General features: G+C 35.8%; 1 protein-coding gene across 3 annotated transcripts in view; it reads left to right on the top strand.

Annotated features, from left to right (window-relative positions):
* Positions 1-23,100, top strand: part of LOC142229700 (uncharacterized) — a 47,834-nt gene that overhangs the window by 14,426 nt on the left and 10,308 nt on the right. Inside the window, exon 1 of one of the 3 annotated variants that reach the window (XM_075300274.1) lies at positions 19,543-19,691. The exons of the other annotated variants lie outside the window; for them this stretch is intronic. The gene's annotated coding sequence lies outside the window, so the exon portion shown is untranslated. Of the gene's footprint in view, positions 1-19,542; positions 19,692-23,100 lie in introns of those variants that run through there. 3 annotated transcript variants of the gene reach the window in all.

Genomic DNA, 23,100 nt, shown 5'->3' with positions numbered 1-23,100 from the left:
TGGACCAATTTTTGCATGGTGATTAGAGACCATATACTAACACCATGTACCAAATTTCAAACGAATCGGATGAATTGTGCTCTTCCAAGGGGCTCCGGAGGTCAAATCTGGTTATCGGTTTATATGGGGGCTATATATAATTATGGACCGATTTCGACCAATTTTGGCATAGGTATTTGAGGCCATATATTAACACCACGTACCAAATTTCAACTGAATCAGATGAATTTTGGTCTTGCAAGAGGCTCCGGAGGTCAAATCTGGTGATCGGTTTATATGGGGACTATATACAATTATGGACCGATGGGGACCAATTTTTTCATGGTCATTAGAGACCATATACTAACACCATGTACCAAATTTCAGCCGGATCGGATGAAATTTGCTTCTCTTTGAGGCTCCGCAAGCCAAATCGGGGGTTCGGTTTATATGGGGGCTATGTATAATTATGGACCGATGTGGACCAATTTTTGCATGGTTGTTAGAGACCATACACTAACACTACGTACCAAATTTCAGCCGGATCGGATGAATTTTGCTTCTCTTAGAGGCTCCACAAGCCAAATCGGGGGATCGGTTTATATGGGGGCTATATGTAATTATGGACCGATGTGGACCAGTTTTTGCATGGTTGTTAGAGACCATATACTAACACCATGTTCCAAATGTAAGCCGGATCGGATGAAATTTGATTCTATTAGAGCAATCGCAAGCAAAATTTGGGGGTCCGTTTATATGGGGGCTATACGTAAAAGTGGACCGATATGGCCCATTTGCTTCTCTAAGTGGTTTCACTGCAATGTGGAACGCCGTTCGGACTCGGCTATAAAAAGGAGGTCACTTGTCATTGAGCTTAACATGGAATCGAGCAGCACTCAGTGATAAGAGAGAAGTTCATCAATGTGGTATCGCAATGGACTGAATAGTCTAAGTGAGCCTGATACATCGGGCTGGCACCTAACCTAACCTAACCATGGCCCATTTGCAATACCATCCGACCTGCATCAATAACAACTACTTGTGCCAAGTTTCAAGTCGATAGCTTGTTTCGTTCGGAAGTTAGCGTGATTTCAACAGACGGACGGACGGACATGCTCAGATCGACTCAGAATTTCACCACGACCCAGAATATATATACTTTATGGGGTCTTAGAGCAACATTTCGATGTGTTACAAACGGAATGACAAAGTTAATATACCCCCATCTTATGGTGGAGGGTATAAAAACATTCGAGCACGGGTAAATGTGAATTCTTTCAACTGGCACAAAGAAAGAGTTGCAAAAATCAAACTGATCTTTGATTGCTTCATTCTCTGACGGCCACTATCTATTCAGGTTGGTTTAGTTATTCGTATGTTGTTAGCTAGAGAAAAAAACTACTATACCACATTACCAGCCTGCACCAGATTTGCTGCACTCACCCTATATTTAAAATGTTCGATATAATATTTGTAACATTTACGGGGATTTAATGATTCTCTATTTCGCACTTTCCCAAATAATGAAAAACTCGAGGAAAGTGAAAACACAAAGGATTCAGTTCCACCAATTTTATATTTTAATTAATCAAAAAAAAAAAAATTGTATTCTTATTGGTAGTGAAATTCTACTAATAAAAATATGTATGTTCGATTTTCCTTACATTTTGGATCCATTGAATATGAGCATATTCCTTCGCTGCGTGTAAGGATCGTAGTTCTTCCTGGCAATAGGTGTTGTCTAATTTCTCTATATGTGTATCGGATATTTGTATATTTATTTGTCATATCTATCTTCTCTTTATAAAGATTGCTATTATGTCAAATACGTGCCGCTTGTGCAGGAGTGATTGTGGCGATAGCTTACGTTTATGTGACGCAATGGGTAATCCAAATGAGATTTACAATATCATCACAAAATATTTCGATTCCAAGGTAATACGGTCTTCATTAATATTTGGTATGGGAAAGCATGTCCAAACTTTTTTTGTTTTATTTTTATTTTAGTATCTTCACGTTAATTCGCAGGCTGTGGTATGTATCGAATGTTGGCGAAAAATAACTAGTTTCAATACATTCCGAGAGTCTATAGTATTATTATTGGACAATCTATTCCAAGAGAAAGAACAAACAGAGACTGTACATCATTATGGCCAAGATGGCAATGCATCAGATGTGTTACTCCAATCAAAAGGCGAACCTTCGGATGTCATTAATATCATAGATGATGATGATGATGATGAAGTTAACGAAGAAGAATTTCAGCCAACGGAATCAGTGGGTTTTGGTTCAGGCCAATTGATTGTCACTAATGGTGAAATTCAATTTTCAACTTATTTAGATAATAACTCAGACACTCTATCCGCCCCTGAAGAAGAACTCCATAGTAACGATAATTATTATTTTGGTATGGCGAGGCCAGAGGAACCGGAGGATATTGATTCCGCAGATGAACCCAATTATCAGCTAATCGAAAACAAATCGAATCGGCCATCAAAATACTCAACAGCGCAAATTGATAAGACTATAGCTCGGTGGCGACCTTTACTGCAGTGTTACGTATGCTCACAGGAATATGCAGGCTTTACAAAAATAAAATATCATTTTGATAAATGCCATCCCGAACACGAGTTTTATATTTTATGTTGTCGACGAAAATTCAAATACCGATTTAGGCTCCACCAACATGCGATGTTCCACATGGATCCAATGACATTTCAGTGTCAAAAATGTGCAAAATGTTTTACAATGAAAGCATACCTAGATTCTCATATGAGATCTCACCGTAGAATGGAGTTAGACGGGTTATCACGAGAAAATACAAGAAAACGGAGTCGAAAAGAACCAAATGATTAAATTTTCCGAGTAGTGAGGTGAAATGGTTTGTAAATAATAATAATAAGGTTTTGTTGTGTATATTAAGTTCAATTAATAATAATAAATAAAGCAATGTCTTTTTACAATACAAAAGAATACGTTTTGCCCAACTCCACTGTCTTTGTAGCGGAGAAAATAAATTTCAATACTATTTTCACATCACTACACTAGGCCTGTTTTCTATTAGTACTCGAAAAAAATATCACCAAAATCTTTCCAATTAAAATTTTGATTGATTTTTAAAAACTATTCAATTAAAAATTTGATTTTTAATTGAAACAAATGATTGATACTAACATTTCTGCAATTGAAGACATTTCAAGACATTTAAAAAATATTCAATTAAAAATTTGATTTTTAATTGAAACAAATGATTGATGCTAACATTTCTGCAATTGAAGACATTTCAGCTAAAAATTAATTGGATCAATTAATTTAGTGATGGAAGTTAAAAAAGTTTTTGTTGTGTGCGATGCAACATTTGCATGAGCTATCCGGAACATCGTTGAACTGGTGTTATATCTGTTAAACATTTCATAAGTGCAAACAGAGAGAATAACAAGTATATATGGCCGTAAGTTCGGCCAGGCCGAGTCTTATGTACCCTCCACCATGAATAGCGTAGAAAATTCTACGAAAGACGGTCATCCACAATCGAATTACTTGGGTTGTGATATCTTAAATCGTTTTCTAAATTGTGAGTTAGTCCATACGTGGTATATATTAGACAAAAAAGGTATGTGTAGGTAAGTCTACAAGTAATTACGAATCGATATGGACTTTTGCACGGTACTTAAGGAGCCAGAATTGAAATATGGAGGTCGTTTATATGGGGGCTATATACAATTATGAACTTTAATTATGGACCGATATGGACCAATTTTTGCATGTTTGTTAGAGACTATATACTCACACCATGTACCAAATTTCAGCCGGATCGGATGAAATTTGCTTCTCTTAGAGGCTCCGCAAGCCAAATCTGGGGATCGGTTTATATGGGGACTATATATAATTATGGACCGATGGGGACCAATTTTTGCATGCTTGTTAGAGACCATATTCTAACACCATGTACCTAATTTAGCCGGATCGGATGAAATTTGCTTCTCTTAGAGGATCCCCAGGCTAAATTTGGGGGTCCGTTTTTATGGGGGCTATACGTAAAAGTGAACCGATATGGCCCATTTGCAATATCATCCGACCTACAGCAATAACAACTACTTGTGCCAAGTTTCAAGCAGATAGCTTGTGTCGTTCGGTAGTTAGCGTGATTTCAACAGACGAACGGACGGACGGACGGCTCAGATCGACTCAGAATTTCACCACGACCCAGAATATATATACTTTATGGGGTCTTAGATCAATATTTCGATGTGTTACAAACGGAATGCCAAAGTTAATATACCCCCATCCTATGGTGGAGGGTATAAAAACAGGTACATTTTTCAATTACGAGGGCAGTTCGGAAACTTCTTAGCCTAGCACAAAAAGCGCCGTATGAACAGAAAAAAGTTAAGTGTTTTGGAAACTTCCATCTCTGTTATGAACACATGTTAAATTTTGTTTCGATCTGGCAACTCCTTCATATAGAAACAGGTGTTCAAAAAAGACGCATCCGCAATTTTTTTACAATGAAACAAGTAAGGAAAGTCTAAAGTCGGGCGGGGCCGACTATATTATACCCTGCACCACTTTGTAGATCTAAGTTTTCGATACCATATCACATCCGTCAAATGTGTTGGGTGCTATATATAAAGGTTTGTCCCAAATACATACATTTAAATATCACTCGATTTGGACAGAATTTGATAGACTTCTACAACATCTATAGACTCAAAATTTAGGTTGGCTAATGCACTAGGGTGGAACACAATTTTAGTAAATAAATATGGGAAACATTTAAATCTGAAGCAATTTTAAGGAAACTTCGCAAAAGTTTATTTATGATTTATCGCTCGATGTATATGTATTAGAAGTCTAGGAAAATTAGAGTCATTTTTACAACTTTTCGACTAAGCAGTGGCGATTTTACAAGGAAAATGTTGGTATTTTGACCATTTTTGTCGAAATCAGAAAAACATATATATGGGAGCTATATCTAAATCTGAACTGATTTCAATCAAATTTGGCACACATGACTATATTACTAATTGTACTCTTAGTGCAAAATTTCAAGCTAATCGGGATAAAACTCTGGCTTCTGGGTCCATATAAGTGCATATCGAGCGAAAGATATATATGGGAGCTATATCTAAATCTGAATCGATTTCAACCAAATAAGGCACGCACAGATATAATGCTAAATCTACTCCCTGTGCAAAATTTCAACCAAATTGCGGTAAAACTCTGGCTTTTAGGACCATATTATTCCATATCGGGCGAAAGATATATATGGGAGCTATATCTAAATCTGAACCGATTTCAATCAAACTTTGCACACTTGACTATACTACTAATTGTACTCCTAGTGCAAAATTTCAAACAAATTCGGCCAAAAACCTGGCTTATGGGGCCGTATAAGTCCATATCGGGCGAAAGATATATATGGGAGCTATATCTAAATCTGAACCGATTTCAATCAAATTTTGCACACTTAACTATACGACTAAGTGTTATGTATGTACAAAATTTCAAGCAAATCGTTATAAAACTCTGCCTGCTGGGTCCATATTAGTGCATATCGGGCGAAAGATATATATGGGAGCTATATCTAAATCTGAACCGATTTCTTCCTAAATCAATAGGGTTCTATTCTGACCCAAATTAGGAACATGTACCAAGTTTGAAGGCGATTGGACTTAAATAGCGACCTAGACTTTGATCACAAAAATGTGTTCACAGGCATACGGACGGACGGACAGACGGACATGGTTATATCGACTCAGGGACCCACCCTGAGCATTATTGCCAGAGACACCATGTGTCTATCTCGTCTCCTTCTGGGTGTTACAAACATATGCACTAACTTATAATATCCTGTTCCACAGTGTGGCGCAGGGTATAAAAATTAGAAATGCGTGCTGTCATTAAATATTTACATAAAAAAGGTTTATTGGGACAAGAAATTCATAATGATATGCTGAATGTGTTGGGTGAAAGTGCTCCTTCATATGCAACAGTAAAAATTGGGTTGCTGAATTTAAACGTGGTCGTACAAGCATTGGAGTTGAACCACGTAGTGGACGTCCAAAAACAGCAACAACAACAGAAATTGTTGCCAAAGTGCATGATGTGGTATTAAATGATCGACGAATAAAAGAGCGTGAAATTGCTAATATCATGGGCACATCAAATGATCGAGTCCATTTAATTTTGCATGAAGACCTATAGATGAAAAAGCTTTCTGCAAGATGGGTGCCGCATTTGTTAACAGTCGATCAAAAACGCATAAGAATGAACATTTCTCGAGCTTGGTTGGATCGTTTTAAGCGAAATAAAATGGATTTTAAGCGTCGTTTCATAACTGTTGATGAGACATGGATCCACCAGAGATAAAAGAACAATCCAAACAATGGACTGAAGCTGGAGGAAGTGCCTCAAAGAAGGCAAAAACAATTCAATCGGCTGGTAAGGTTATTTCAACGTTTCTTTTGGAACTTCAAAGGTATTTTATTGATTGACTATCTGCAAAAGGGTACAACAATAAATTCCGAGTACTATTGCAACCTTTTGGATCAATTAAATGTACAAATTCGAGAAAAACGTCCTGCCTTACAACACAGAAAAAAATAATTTTTCATCAAGACAACTCACCAGCGCTCAAGAGTGTAACAATGGCTAAAATCAACGAATTAAATTACGAGTTGCTTGACCACCCACCTTATTCTCCTAAGTTAGCTCCCAGTGACTTTTACTTGTTCCCAAATCTAAACAAACCTTGCTGGCAAGCGTTTTACCTCAAATGAAGATGCTATTACAATTGTAAATCACTATTTTGAAGACCTTGAGGAAAAATATTTTAATCAAGGGATAGAATTGCTAGAAAAGCGTTGGACTAGTGTATTGCAGTTTCAGGAGATTATATTGAAAAATAAAAATATTTGAGAAAAACTAACTATTCTCTTTCATTGATAGGCTAAGAAGTTTTCGAACCGCCTTCGTACATTTCTCTTTTTTGTGTTCACATAAAACCACGTGTCATTTCTGAATAAATGAATTAATACAAAACACAGTAATTGCGCATTCAGCGTCCATCAACACATGACTGACGCGCACAATGAAAACCGTTTGTACCTACTTAATGTTTTTATAAAATTCTTTTCGCTGGAAAAAAGTTAAAAAACAAGAAAGGAAAGTCTAAAGTCGGGCGGGGCCGACTATATTATACCCTGCACCACTTTTCGATACCATATCACATCCGTCAACTGTGTTGGGGGCTATATAATATGATTTGTCCCAAATACATACATTTAAACTCGATGAAACTCGATCTGGACAGAATTTAATGCACTAGGGTGGAACACAATGTTAGTAAAAAACCAGTAAGGAAAGTCTAAAGTCGGGCGGGGCCGACTATATAATACCCTGCACCACTTTGTAGATCTAAATTTTCGATACCATATCACATCTGTCAAATGTGTTGGGGGCTATATATAAAGGTTTGTCCCAAATACATACATTTAAATATCACTCGATCTGGACAGAATTTGATAGACTCTACAAAATCTATAGACTTAAAATTTAAGTCGGCTAATGCACTAGTGTGGAACACAATGTTAGTAAAAAACCAGTAAGGAAAGTCTAAAGTCGGGCGGGGCCGACTATATAATACCCTGCACCACTTTGTAGATCTAAATTTTCGATACCATATCACATCTGTCAAATGTGTTGGGGGCTATATATAAAGGTTTGTCCCAAATACATACATTTAAATATCACTCGATCTGGACAGAATTTGATAGACTCTACAAAATCTATAGACTTAAAATTTAAGTCGGCTAATGCACTAGTGTGGAACACAATGTTAGTAAAAAAATATGGGAAACATTTAAATCTGGAGCAATTTTAAGAAAACTTCGCAAAAGTTTATTTATGATTTATCGCTCGATATATATGCATTAGATGTTTAGGAAAATTAGAGTCATTTTTACAACTTTTCGACTAAGCAGTGGCGATTTTACAAGGAAGATGTTGGTATTTTGACCATTTTTGTCGAAATCAGAAAAACATATATATGGGAGCTATATCTAAATCTTAACCGATTTCAACCAAATTCGGCACGCATAGCTACAATGCTAATTCTACTCCCTGTGCAAAATTTCAACTACATCGGAGTTAAAAATTGGCCTCTGTTGTCATATGAGTGTAAATCGGGCGAAAGCTTTATATGGGAGATATATCCAAATCTGAACCGATTTCAAGCAAATTTGGCACGAATAGTTACAACGCTAATTCTACTCCCTATGCAAAATTTCAACTAAATCGGAGCAAAAAATTGGCCTCTGTGGGCATATGAGTGTAAATCGGGCGAAAGCTATATATGGGAGCTATATCTAAATCTGAACCGATTTTGCAGATATTTTGCAAGTTTTTCGAGACTCATAAAATATTGGGATGTACGGAATTTGAGGAAGATCGGTTGATATACACGCCAATTATGACCAGATCAGTGAAAAATATATATGGCAGCTATATCTAAATCTAAACCGATTTTTTCCAAAATCAATAGGGATCATCTTTGAGCCGAAACAGGACCCTATACCAAATTTTAGGACAATCGGACTAAAACTGCGAGCTGTACTTTGCACACAAAAATACATCAACAGACAGACAGACAGACAGACAGACAGACGGACAGACAGACGGACAGACAGACGGACATCGCTAAATCGACTCAGAATTTAATTCTAAGCCGATCCGTATACTAAAAGGTTGGTCTATGATTACTCCTTCTTGGCGTTACATACAAATGCACAAACTTATTATACCCTGTACCACAGTAGTGGTGAAGGGTATAAATATGGGAAACATTTAAATCTGGAGCAATTTTAAGAAAACTTCGCAAAAGTTTATTTATGATTTATCGCTCGATATATATGCATTAGATGTTTAGGAAAATTAGAGTCATTTTTACAACTTTTCGACTAAGCAGTGGCGATTTTACAAGGAAGATGTTGGTATTTTGACCATTTTTGTCGAAATCAGAAAAACATATATATGGGAGCTATATCTAAATCTTAACCGATTTCAACCAAATTCGGCACGCATAGCTACAATGCTAATTCTACTCCCTGTGCAAAATTTCAACTACATCGGAGTTAAAAATTGGCCTCTGTTGTCATATGAGTGTAAATCGGGCGAAAGCTTTATATGGGAGATATATCCAAATCTGAACCGATTTCAAGCAAATTTGGCACGAATAGTTACAACGCTAATTCTACTCCCTATGCAAAATTTCAACTAAATCGGAGCAAAAAATTGGCCTCTGTGGGCATATGAGTGTAAATCGGGCGAAAGCTATATATGGGAGCTATATCTAAATCTGAACCGATTTTGCAGATATTTTGCAAGTTTTTCGAGACTCATAAAATATTGGGATGTACGGAATTTGAGGAAGATCGGTTGATATACACGCCAATTATGACCAGATCAGTGAAAAATATATATGGCAGCTATATCTAAATCTGAACCGATTTTTTCCAAAATCAATAGGGATCATCTTTGAGCCGAAACAGGACCCTATACCAAATTTTAGGACAATCGGACTAAAACTGCGAGCTGTACTTTGCACACAAAAATACATCAACAGACAGACAGACAGACAGACAGACGGACAGACAGACGGACAGACAGACGGACAGACAGACGGACAGACAGACAGACGGACATCGCTAAATCGACTCAGAATTTAATTCTAAGCCGATCCGTATACTAAAAGGTTGGTCTATGATTACTCCTTCTTGGCGTTACATACAAATGCACAAACTTATTATACCCTGTACCACAGTAGTGGTGAAGGGTATAAATATGGGAAACATTTAAATCTGGAGCAATTTTAAGAAAACTTCGCAAAAGTTTATTTATGATTTATCGCTCGATATATATGCATTAGATGTTTAGGAAAATTAGAGTCATTTTTACAACTTTTCGACTAAGCAGTGGCGATTTTACAAGGAAGATGTTGGTATTTTGACCATTTTTGTCGAAATCAGAAAAACATATATATGGGAGCTATATCTAAATCTTAACCGATTTCAACCAAATTCGGCACGCATAGCTACAATGCTAATTCTACTCCCTGTGCAAAATTTCAACTACATCGGAGTTAAAAATTGGCCTCTGTTGTCATATGAGTGTAAATCGGGCGAAAGCTTTATATGGGAGATATATCCAAATCTGAACCGATTTCAAGCAAATTTGGCACGAATAGTTACAACGCTAATTCTACTCCCTATGCAAAATTTCAACTAAATCGGAGCAAAAAATTGGCCTCTGTGGGCATATGAGTGTAAATCGGGCGAAAGCTATATATGGGAGCTATATCTAAATCTGAACCGATTTTGCAGATATTTTGCAAGTTTTTCGAGACTCATAAAATATTGGGATGTACGGAATTTGAGGAAGATCGGTTGATATACACGCCAATTATGACCAGATCAGTGAAAAATATATATGGCAGCTATATCTAAATCTAAACCGATTTTTTCCAAAATCAATAGGGATCATCTTTGAGCCGAAACAGGACCCTATACCAAATTTTAGGACAATCGGACTAAAACTGCGAGCTGTACTTTGCACACAAAAATACATCAACAGACAGACAGACAGACAGACAGACAGACGGACAGACAGACGGACAGACAGACGGACATCGCTAAATCGACTCAGAATTTAATTCTAAGCCGATCCGTATACTAAAAGGTTGGTCTATGATTACTCCTTCTTGGCGTTACATACAAATGCACAAACTTATTATACCCTGTACCACAGTAGTGGTGAAGGGTATAAATATGGGAAACATTTAAATCTGGAGCAATTTTAAGAAAACTTCGCAAAAGTTTATTTATGATTTATCGCTCGATATATATGCATTAGATGTTTAGGAAAATTAGAGTCATTTTTACAACTTTTCGACTAAGCAGTGGCGATTTTACAAGGAAGATGTTGGTATTTTGACCATTTTTGTCGAAATCAGAAAAACATATATATGGGAGCTATATCTAAATCTTAACCGATTTCAACCAAATTCGGCACGCATAGCTACAATGCTAATTCTACTCCCTGTGCAAAATTTCAACTACATCGGAGTTAAAAATTGGCCTCTGTTGTCATATGAGTGTAAATCGGGCGAAAGCTTTATATGGGAGATATATCCAAATCTGAACCGATTTCAAGCAAATTTGGCACGAATAGTTACAACGCTAATTCTACTCCCTATGCAAAATTTCAACTAAATCGGAGCAAAAAATTGGCCTCTGTGGGCATATGAGTGTAAATCGGGCGAAAGCTATATATGGGAGCTATATCTAAATCTGAACCGATTTTGCAGATATTTTGCAAGTTTTTCGAGACTCATAAAATATTGGGATGTACGGAATTTGAGGAAGATCGGTTGATATACACGCCAATTATGACCAGATCAGTGAAAAATATATATGGCAGCTATATCTAAATCTGAACCGATTTTTTCCAAAATCAATAGGGATCATCTTTGAGCCGAAACAGGACCCTATACCAAATTTTAGGACAATCGGACTAAAACTGCGAGCTGTACTTTGCACACAAAAATACATCAACAGACAGACAGACAGACAGACAGACGGACAGACAGACGGACAGACAGACGGACAGACAGACGGACAGACAGACAGACGGACATCGCTAAATCGACTCAGAATTTAATTCTAAGCCGATCCGTATACTAAAAGGTTGGTCTATGATTACTCCTTCTTGGCGTTACATACAAATGCACAAACTTATTATACCCTGTACCACAGTAGTGGTGAAGGGTATAAATATGGGAAACATTTAAATCTGGAGCAATTTTAAGAAAACTTCGCAAAAGTTTATTTATGATTTATCGCTCGATATATATGCATTAGATGTTTAGGAAAATTAGAGTCATTTTTACAACTTTTCGACTAAGCAGTGGCGATTTTACAAGGAAGATGTTGGTATTTTGACCATTTTTGTCGAAATCAGAAAAACATATATATGGGAGCTATATCTAAATCTTAACCGATTTCAACCAAATTCGGCACGCATAGCTACAATGCTAATTCTACTCCCTGTGCAAAATTTCAACTACATCGGAGTTAAAAATTGGCCTCTGTTGTCATATGAGTGTAAATCGGGCGAAAGCTTTATATGGGAGATATATCCAAATCTGAACCGATTTCAAGCAAATTTGGCACGAATAGTTACAACGCTAATTCTACTCCCTATGCAAAATTTCAACTAAATCGGAGCAAAAAATTGGCCTCTGTGGGCATATGAGTGTAAATCGGGCGAAAGCTATATATGGGAGCTATATCTAAATCTGAACCGATTTTGCAGATATTTTGCAAGTTTTTCGAGACTCATAAAATATTGGGATGTACGGAATTTGAGGAAGATCGGTTGATATACACGCCAATTATGACCAGATCAGTGAAAAATATATATGGCAGCTATATCTAAATCTAAACCGATTTTTTCCAAAATCAATAGGGATCATCTTTGAGCCGAAACAGGACCCTATACCAAATTTTAGGACAATCGGACTAAAACTGCGAGCTGTACTTTGCACACAAAAATACATCAACAGACAGACAGACAGACAGACAGACAGACGGACAGACAGACGGACAGACAGACGGACATCGCTAAATCGACTCAGAATTTAATTCTAAGCCGATCCGTATACTAAAAGGTTGGTCTATGATTACTCCTTCTTGGCGTTACATACAAATGCACAAACTTATTATACCCTGTACCACAGTAGTGGTGAAGGGTATAAATATGGGAAACATTTAAATCTGGAGCAATTTTAAGAAAACTTCGCAAAAGTTTATTTATGATTTATCGCTCGATATATATGCATTAGATGTTTAGGAAAATTAGAGTCATTTTTACAACTTTTCGACTAAGCAGTGGCGATTTTACAAGGAAGATGTTGGTATTTTGACCATTTTTGTCGAAATCAGAAAAACATATATATGGGAGCTATATCTAAATCTTAACCGATTTCAACCAAATTCGGCACGCATAGCTACAATTCTAATTCTACTCCCTGTGCAAAATTTCAACTACATCGGAGTTAAAAATTGGCCTCTGTTGTCATATGAGTGTAAATCGGGCGAAAGCTTTATATGGGAGATATATCCAAATCTGAACCGATTTCAAGCAAATTTGGCACGAATAGTTACAACGCTAATTCTACTCCCTATGCAAAATTTCAACTAAATCGGAGCAAAAAATTGGCCTCTGTGGGCATATGAGTGTAAATCGGGCGAAAGCTATATATGGGAGCTATATCTAAATCTGAACCGATTTTGCAGATATTTTGCAAGTTTTTCGAGACTCATAAAATATTGGGATGTACGGAATTTGAGGAAGATCGGTTGATATACACGCCAATTATGACCAGATCAGTGAAAAATATATATGGCAGCTATATCTAAATCTGAACCGATTTTTTCCAAAATCAATAGGGATCATCTTTGAGCCGAAACAGGACCCTATACCAAATTTTAGGACAATCGGACTAAAACTGCGAGCTGTACTTTGCACACAAAAATACATCAACAGACAGACAGACAGACAGACAGACAGACGGACAGACAGACGGACAGACAGACGGACAGACAGACGGACAGACAGACAGACGGACATCGCTAAATCGACTCAGAATTTAATTCTAAGCCGATCCGTATACTAAAAGGTTGGTCTATGATTACTCCTTCTTGGCGTTACATACAAATGCACAAACTTATTATACCCTGTACCACAGTAGTGGTGAAGGGTATAAATATGGGAAACATTTAAATCTGAAGCAATTTTAAGGAAACTTCGCAAAAGTTTATTTATGATTTATCGCTCGATATATATGTATTAGAAGTTTAGGAAAATAAGAGTCATTTTTAAAACTTTTCGACAAGCAGTGGCGTTTTACAAGGAAAATGTTGGTATTTTGATCATTTTTGTCGAAATCACAAAAACATATATATGGAAGCTATATCTAAATCTAAACCGATTTCAATCAAATTTGGCGCGCATAGCTACGATGCTAAATCTACCCCCTTTGCCAAATTTCAACCAAATTGGGCCAAAACTCTGGCTATAAGAACCATATTAGTCCATATCGGGAGAAAGATATATATGGGAGTTATATCTAAATCTGAATCGATTTCAATCAAATTTTGCACACTTAACTGTACTCCTAATTGTACTCCTAGTGCAAAATTTTAAACAAATTGGGCCAAAACTCTGGCTTTTAGGACCATATTAGTCCATATCGGGCGAAAGATATAGATGGGAGCTATATCTAAATCTGAACCGATTTCAATCAAATTTTGCACACTTGACTATACTACTAATTGTACTCCTAGTACAAAATTTCAACCAAATTCGGCGAAAAATCTGGCTTCTGGGGCCATATAAGTCCATATCGGGCGAAAGATATATATGGGAGCTATATCTAAATCTGAACCGATTTCAATCAAATTTTGTACATTTGACTATACGACTAAGTGTTATGTTTGTACAAAATTTCAAGCAAATCGGTATAAAACTCTGGCTGCTGGCTCCATATTAGTGCATATCGGGCGAAAGATATATATGGGAGCTATATCTAAATCTGAACCGATTTCTTCCAAAATCAATAGGGTTCTATTCTGACCCAAATTAGGAACATGTGCCAAGGCGATTGGACTTAAATTGCGACCTAGACTTTAATCACAAAAATGTGTTCACAGACAGACGGACGGACAGACGGACATGGTTATATCGACTCAGGGATCCACCCTGACCATTATTGCCAAAGACACCATGTGTCTATCTCGTCACCTTCTGGGTTCCACAGTGCGGCGCAGGGTATAATTAAATGGTCACGAAAAAAATGTACATGGCCTTTATGGCCATGTAATGGTTCTAGACATATCTATACCCAACCTATAAAAAACTTTTATCCCTGCAAAAAAGTCGAAAAATATGTCATTTTCCCGACCATGTAATGGTCTCAAATTCTATCATTTAAATAATAGAACATGTTTGCGACATTTGAGAACCATTTAAAGGCTTATTGCCAGCATACATTTTTCTCTGCTCGAAAACTATTTTTACAAAAGGGCTGTTTTCTTTTAGCACTGGATACCCTAAGCCGTGAAGGAGTAAAAGAAAACAGAGTACTCGTTTATCCAGGACATCTCCAAAAATATGCAACACTGTCATCAGCTGTTCAAAAACAATCACAGAAAAGAAGTGAAATCTTGCATTTTTAATGTATGAAATGCTCCAATTAGTAATAAATATTTACTGCTGCGATTATTTATGACACTATACCACTCTGAATTTCATGTTTTTCGATAAATTAGTCACAATAAAGTGCTATTGTGAATCGATGAAGCGTCACTTTATCAAAACACAATCTGGCAAGATCGGCACGACTTGCACTGATGAGATGTTCTGGATAGAACACCAGTGCAACGATGTTCTGGATAGCCCATACAAATGTTGTATCCAGTGCAAAAAGAAAACAGCCCTAAAGATAAAATATATGGTTTTCGCGACAATTACATGCTCTAGATAAGCTTAAATGGACGCGGCAACCATGTTCAAAAATGTTTTTTCTTTGCGTGCAAGACATTTGATAGCCATATCGACCTATGTTGGCGGAGGCCTTAAGCGTTTCCATTCTGCAATGACAAAGATGCCTTTACATAAAAGTGTTCTTTGGTAAAGGTGGGTATTAACATAGACATTATAATACATAGATGATCCACTACGATATTCTGTTAAAAAAAATGTGTCAGTTCCAAAAATTAATTTTCTGACATTTCGTTTTGATTTTTTCGTAAAGAGTGCCCAAACATTAATTTTCGTGCATTTGCTTTCGTGTTGTTCGTAAAGAGCTACGCTGCTCAAAATTAAATTTCGTATTTTCGCGGTTTTGGTCATATTTTTTGTTTAAATATGAACTTTTAATATATTAATTTATTTATAAATCCTCTGTTGCATCATAAACGTTCTAATTTTGTGTAAAATTGGCAAACTACAAAAAGTTAAACGAAAGAGATTGTAAGCGTGCTCTTATTTTTCTCGTTTATTCTTAATCTTCGGAACTGCCAAACATAGTTTGACACCCATGGCTCATCTATGTATTATAAGGTCTATGGTACGCACCTCTAATGAAAATAACAGGGTTGTCAAAAACATATTTTGGCAGCAAACATTTAATTTATTACAATCATTGTGTGCGTAAAAGTTTTAAAAGGTCTGTAAATAATAAACAATTTATTTGAGGAATATTTGGAACATATATTAGCAATTTTTAAAAGCGATTAGCTGGTTTAAAATTTGTGTACACAGCCCTGTTTTTTTGTTGTAGACTTAAATAAATTTTTGCTACCGAAAATTTCGCTAGAGGTGCATACCGGCGTTTAGCCAGAGAGTATTAAGAAAACAAGAGAACGAAACTGTGAAGCGAAACTGCGTCAGTAGGTGGCAGTCATGAGGAAATTTATCTAATGTCATGCCGTTTTTGTTTTGTAACAAATGTTCTTTTATATAAATCTTTTCATTCTATTAATTTTTTTGGCAGACAATTTGAAATTATAATTGCCGATGCCTTAATAAAGAATTTATCAAAACAGCGCTTCGACCGCAACGTCGGTTATACTACAGCTGCAGGCATTGTGCGACATCTATACGGTTGACATTTGTTGTTTTTGTAGAAGAAAAATTTTCGTCCTCTTGTTATACCCTTCACCACTACTGTGGTACAGGGTATAATAAGTTTGTGCATTTGTATGTAACGCCAAGAAGGAAAAGTCTGAGACCCATCGTTTAGTATACCGATCGTCTTAGAATTAAATTCTGAGTCGATTTAGCGATGTCCGTCTGTCTGTCTGTCCGTCTGTCTGTCTGTTGATGTATTTTTGTGTGCAAAGTACAGCTCGCAGTTTTAGTCCGATTGTCCTAAAATTTGGTATAGGGTCCTGTTTCGGCTCAAAGACGATCCCTATTTAAAAAATCGGTTCAGATTTAGATATAGTTGCCATATATATTTTTCACCGATCTGGTCATAATTGGCGTGTATATCAACCGATCTTCCTCAAATTCCGTACATCCGAATATTTTATGAGTCTCGAAAAACTTGCAAAATATCAGCCAAATCGGTTCAGATTTAGATATAGCTCCCATATATAGCTTTCACCCGATTTACACTCATTTGCCCACAGAGGCCAATTTTTTGCTCCGATTTAGTTGAAATTTTGCACAGGGAGTAGAATTAGCATTGTTGCTATGCGTGTCAAATTTGGTTGAAATCGGTTCAGATTTAGATATAGCTCCCATATATAGCTTTCGCCCGATTTACACTCATATGACCACAGAGGCCAATTTTTTGCTCCGATTTAGTTGAAATTTTGCACAGGGAGTAGAATTAGCATTGTAGCTATGTGTGCCAAATTTGGTTGAAATCGGTTCAGATTTAGATATAGCTCCCATATATAGCTTTCGCCCGATTTACACTCATATGACCACAGAGGCCAATTTTTTGCTCCGATTTAGTTGAAATTTTGCACAGGGAGTAGAATTAGCATTGTAGCTATGCGTGTCAAATTTGGTTGAAATCGGTTCAGATTTAGATATAGCTCCCATATATATGTTTTTCTGATTTCGACAAAAATGGTCAAAATACCAACATTTTCCATGTAAAATCGCCACTGTTTAGTCGGAAAGTTGTAAAAATTACTCTATTTTTCCTTAACTTCTAATGCATATATATCGAGCGATAAATCATAAATAAACTTTTGCGAAGTTTTCTTAAAATTGCTCCAGATTTAAATGTTTCCCATATTTTTTTACTAACATTGTGTTCCACCCTAGTGCATTAGCCGACTTAAATTTTGAGTCTATAGATTTTGTAGAAGTCTATCAAATTCTGTCCAGATCGAGTGATATTTAAATGTATGTATTTGGGACAAACCTTTATATATAGCCCCAACACATTTGACGGATGTGATATGGTATCGAAAATTTAGATCTACAAAGTGGTGCAGGGTATAATATAGTCGGCCCCGCCCGACTTTAGACTTTCCTTACTGGTTTTCTTAATACTCTCTGGTTTAGCCGCTAAAAACAAAATTTTTCACGATTACTTTTCTTTAATAATCCATTTTAAGGAATAAAAACTTTGTGAAAATTTGCTTTGGGCTATTCCCCATCAAGTTAATAATAAAATTTGCAACAAAGATGTATAATTTGATGCCTTTCTTTACTGATTAAACTCGAACTTACAGCCTGTTTCTGTATGTCGAACGAGCTCTATCGATCGACTGAAATGAATAGAAACAGCTGATTGTTGGTTATAAATTCGGCTGTTTGTTTCCATTTCAGTCGATCGATAGAGCTCTTTCGACATACAGAAACAGGCTATTAATACCCTACTTAAATTAAAATTAATTTAAGCATCAACATAACATAAATTATGGTGGTATTAAAATCACAGCTATACAATGTACTTCTAAATTAATATTTTTCTATTTCGGAAAAATATACAACTATCAAGAATTTGTTTGTTTGTTTTTTTTATTAAGAAAGAATTTAACACTTCGGATTTATCGGAAAATAGCATGGCAACCCTGATTTAAATCCATTTCTCACTTAGTGTCTCTCACAGTCTATATGCATTTCTCTTGGCAATTCTCTTACGCTTGGTGTTTATCTCATATCAGCCAGAGATGGAAAATGCAGTACTATAGTACTTTTTTCAATACTTTTTCACCCCGGTCAGTACCGTAGTACCCCCGCGAATGATTTAGTACCTTTTGTGTAGAATATCTTTGACAAAATATTTTAATATTTTGAGAAAGTCTTTATCAACCTTATTTGCTAATAGTATTTTACAAATATGGCAAAACAGACATAGACATGTTCATGTGGGAAGAAAATCTCGATTTTGTAAAAGACATAGTCAAAAACAGGATTTTATTGATCTTCAAGAATGTTTTAGTCGAAAAAAGAATGCGATTCTATATTATCGATTTTTTATTTCGGTAGCAAATGTTGTCAAAATTTTATTTCAATTGAAAATTTTGTAAAAATTTTATTTCTATAGGAAATTTTTGCAAAATTTTATTTCTATAGAAAAAATTTTGCAACATTTTTTTTCTACAGAATTTTTTTGCAAAATTTTATTTCTATAGAAAATTTTTGCAAAATTTTATTCATATAGAAAATTTTGTCAAAATTTTATTTATATAGAAAATTTTGTCAAAATTTTATTTTCTTTAAAATTTAGTCTCTTGACAATAATTTTCCAGTGAAATTTTTGTAAAAAGTACCTTTCCGCTCAAAAAATACCTTTTTTGTACTTTCTTAAAAATTGTATTTTCCATCCCTGATATCAGCAAACATTCATCTTACACAAACAGGGCACAAAACATTTATTTTGTTTTGATATAAAACGACCGAAGTGTTTGTTCTCTATGTTAAGTCATAATCCCAGAATGTCAGCTGCAAACGAAATCCAATCTTCAAATGCTCTCTCAACATTGTTGTTATTGTGTTTCATAGGTTTGTTCATTCATTACAATCTTCGTGTCCACCATCCATTTTAGTTCTTACTTAGTGCTTCATCAATACGTGCGTGTGTGTTGTTCGGGTTCTTGTACTTAGAAACGAAAATAGATTTGGTAAGTCAAACGTTCATTTTGTTGCAATTATATGAAGAACATTTACAAAACTTCTTGTTCTATTGTTTATTTGTATTTGGTATTGTAGTTGTACTTCTTGGGTTGGTTTTTGGCTTTATTTATAAAATTGCAGAGTAAGTCTGATTGCTGTAGGTATTAAAAAATAATGCCATACAAAATTAACTGTGTATGAAGTAATTGTGTTTTTTCATGTTTCTACTTGAAATGTTGAGCACTTTTACGCTATCAAATTAGGGGCAGAGGGGATTGAAGCAAACATTTTGTAATCACAAACTATGTATACATTTTCTACGGACGTCGGCAACGAGATAAGCAAATACATATCAAACCACCCCGATACTATTTTTAGCTCACAAGACTTCGCTTTCAGCCAATCAATGTACATCAATTCTATTTGTAGCTCAAGAGACTATCACTTCAATGGCAACAAAAGCAAAATCCAAAAATAAAACAAATCCACACTGTAGGTTGTTTGTTAGTGGCTATTAAGTAGGTTTTGTTTGTGGTGCAATGAGGTAGGGCGATGGCTGAGAGACATAAAGGGTGATTCTTTTGAGGTTAGGATTTTCATGCATTAGTATTTGACAGATCACGTGGGATTTCAGACATGGTGTCAAAGAGAAAGATGCTCAGTATGCCTTGACATTTCATCATGAATAGACTTACTAACGAGCAACGCTTGCAAATCATTGAATTTTATTACCAAAATCAGTGGCAGAAAATCCGCTTTTTTATCGACAAATTTTGTTCAGCGATGAGGCTCATTTCTGGTTGAATGGCTACGTAAATAAGCAAAATTGCCGCATTTGGAGTGAAGAGCAACCAGAAGCCGTTCAAGAACTGCCCATGCATCCCGAAAAATGCACTGTTTGGTGTGGTTTGTACGCTGGTGGAATCATTGGACCGTATTTTTTCAAAGATGCTGTTGGACGCAACGTTACGGTGAATGGCGATCGCTATCGTTCGATGCTAACAAACTTTTTGTTGCCAAAAATGGAAGAACTGAACTTGGTTGACATGTGGTTTCAACAAGATGGCGCTACATGCCACACAGCTCGCGATTCTATGGCCATTTTGAGGGAAAACTTCGGAGAACAATTCATCTCAAGAAATGGACCGGTAAGTTGGCCACCAAGATCATGCGATTTGACGCCTTTAGACTATTTTTTGTGGGGCTACGTCAAGTCTAAAGTCTACAGAAATAAGCCAGCAACTATTCCAGCTTTGGAAGACAACATTTCCGAAGAAATTCGGGCTATTCCGGCCGAAATGCTCGAAAAAGTTGCCCAAAATTTGACTTTCCGAATGGACCACCTAAGACGCAGCCGCGGTCAACATTTAAATGAAATTATCTTCAAAAAGTAAATGTCATGGACCAATCTAACGTTTCAAATAAAGAACCGATGAGATTTTGCAAATTTTATGCGTTTTTTTTTTTAAAAAAGTTATCAAGCTCTTAACAAATCACCCTTTATAATCCAGCGATTCAGGTTCAAATCAGGCTTGAGACTAATAACTTAACTAATGTTCATAAACATTGAAGCATTTTTTTTTAGGTTAGCTAAAATAATTTTGTTTAATTGAACCTGGTTTATTGTTTGTTTATTATACCCTTCACCACTACTGTGGTACAGGGTATAATAAGTTTGTGCATTTGTATGTAACGCCAAGAATTTACACTCATATGACCACAGAGGCCAATTTTTAACTCCGATTTAGTTGAAATTTTGTACAGGGAGTAGAATTAGCATTGTAGCTATGCGTGCCAAATTTGGTTGACATCCGTTCAGATTTAGATATAGCTCCCATATATATGTTTTTCTGATTTCGACAAAAATGGTCAAAATACCAAAATTTTCCTTGTTAAATCGCCACTGCTTAGTCGAAAAGTTGTAAAAATTACTCTAATTTCCCTAACCTTCTAATACATATACAGTAGAATTCGGTTATAGCAACCGCCAAGGGACCTTAATTATACGTCGTTATAAACGAACGTCGTTGTATCCAAATAAGTGTACACAATATTTGTAAGTTTTTTTTTATCATATTTATTGAGATTGGAAATAGTTTAGAATTGTGGTTTGTTTTCTACTTACAAGAATTTCTTTTAATAATTTACTTTCAATAATTTCAACGGAACTATATAAACTCTCTGATATATCAGAACCCCCCAAATCGTAAATACTGTTTTAATGTGTGCACCGCACTCAAGGTTTCTGTCCTAGTTGGAATTTTGATTGGCTCATCTTCGTCATCTGGTTCATTATCGCTGTGAGTTTCATCATTTGCTTTTGTGTTCTCCACTATTTCTCTCAATGAAGGCTCTTCTAATGTCACGACGTTGTCATCGACATTTACGAACTCATCCCAGTCCTGGTTTGAACTCGAACTCATCCCAAACTGGTTTGAATATTTCTTCTTTGTCATTTGCACCTCTGTTTGGGATAGTCGAAAACAAATCCTGTGATTCCCCGCAGTATATGTTTCTTTATTTAGTATTGGCTGACGACAAAAAATGGAATGAAAAAAATTAAAATTAGTACACAGAACTTACATCGTCGTTATAACCGAATGTCCATTCCAAAACCGACGTGCAAATTGGTCGTTAAAAGCAGATTGTCGCTAAAACCGGAGTCGTTCTAAGCGAATGCTTGCGCATGTACAAACTATTAAGAACCAAACTTGCTTTGAAAATCCGTTGTTATAAACGGATGGTCGTTATAACCGAGGTCGCTATAAATGAAATCTACTGTATATCGAGCGATAAATCATAAATAAACTTTTGCGAAGTTTCCTTAAAATTGCTTCAGATTTAAATGTTTGCCATATTTTTTTACTAAAATTGTGTTCCACCCTAGTGCATTAGCCAACTTAAATTTTGAGTCTATAGATGTTGTAGAAGTCTATCAAATTCTGTCCAAATCGAATAATATTTAAATGTATGTATTTGGGACAAACCTTTATATATAGCACCCAACACATTTGACGGATGTGATATGGTATCGAAAACTTAGATCTACAAAGTGGTGCAGGGTATAATATAGTCGGCCCCGCCCGACTTTAGAATTTCCTTTCTTGTTTGAATTTAATTAGGTTTAACTTAAAACAATAACTAAAAATTAAATTAAAAATCAATATTAATTCCGATAGTCATTTGTTTGAATTTATTATACTAAACTTTGTTTATTTCAATTAATTACCTGTAATTTATTTTAATTTTAGTTTTTAATTTATTTCATATAATCTTATTAACCATAATTCACAGTAATTTAAAATTTGGTTGGCTGATAAGTCATCGGTCTGACACATAGATGGCGTCGCTAGTATTAAATGCAATTATTTTTATATAGTACCAACCTTCAAATGATTCGTGTCAAAATTTGACGTC

This window comes from Haematobia irritans, chromosome 3 (genome assembly GCF_050003625.1).
Source record: "Haematobia irritans isolate KBUSLIRL chromosome 3, ASM5000362v1, whole genome shotgun sequence".
NCBI lineage: Eukaryota > Metazoa > Arthropoda > Insecta > Diptera > Muscidae > Haematobia > Haematobia irritans.
The sequence above is the reverse complement of the archived record's forward strand: the minus strand, read 5'-3'. Positions and strand labels throughout refer to the sequence as shown.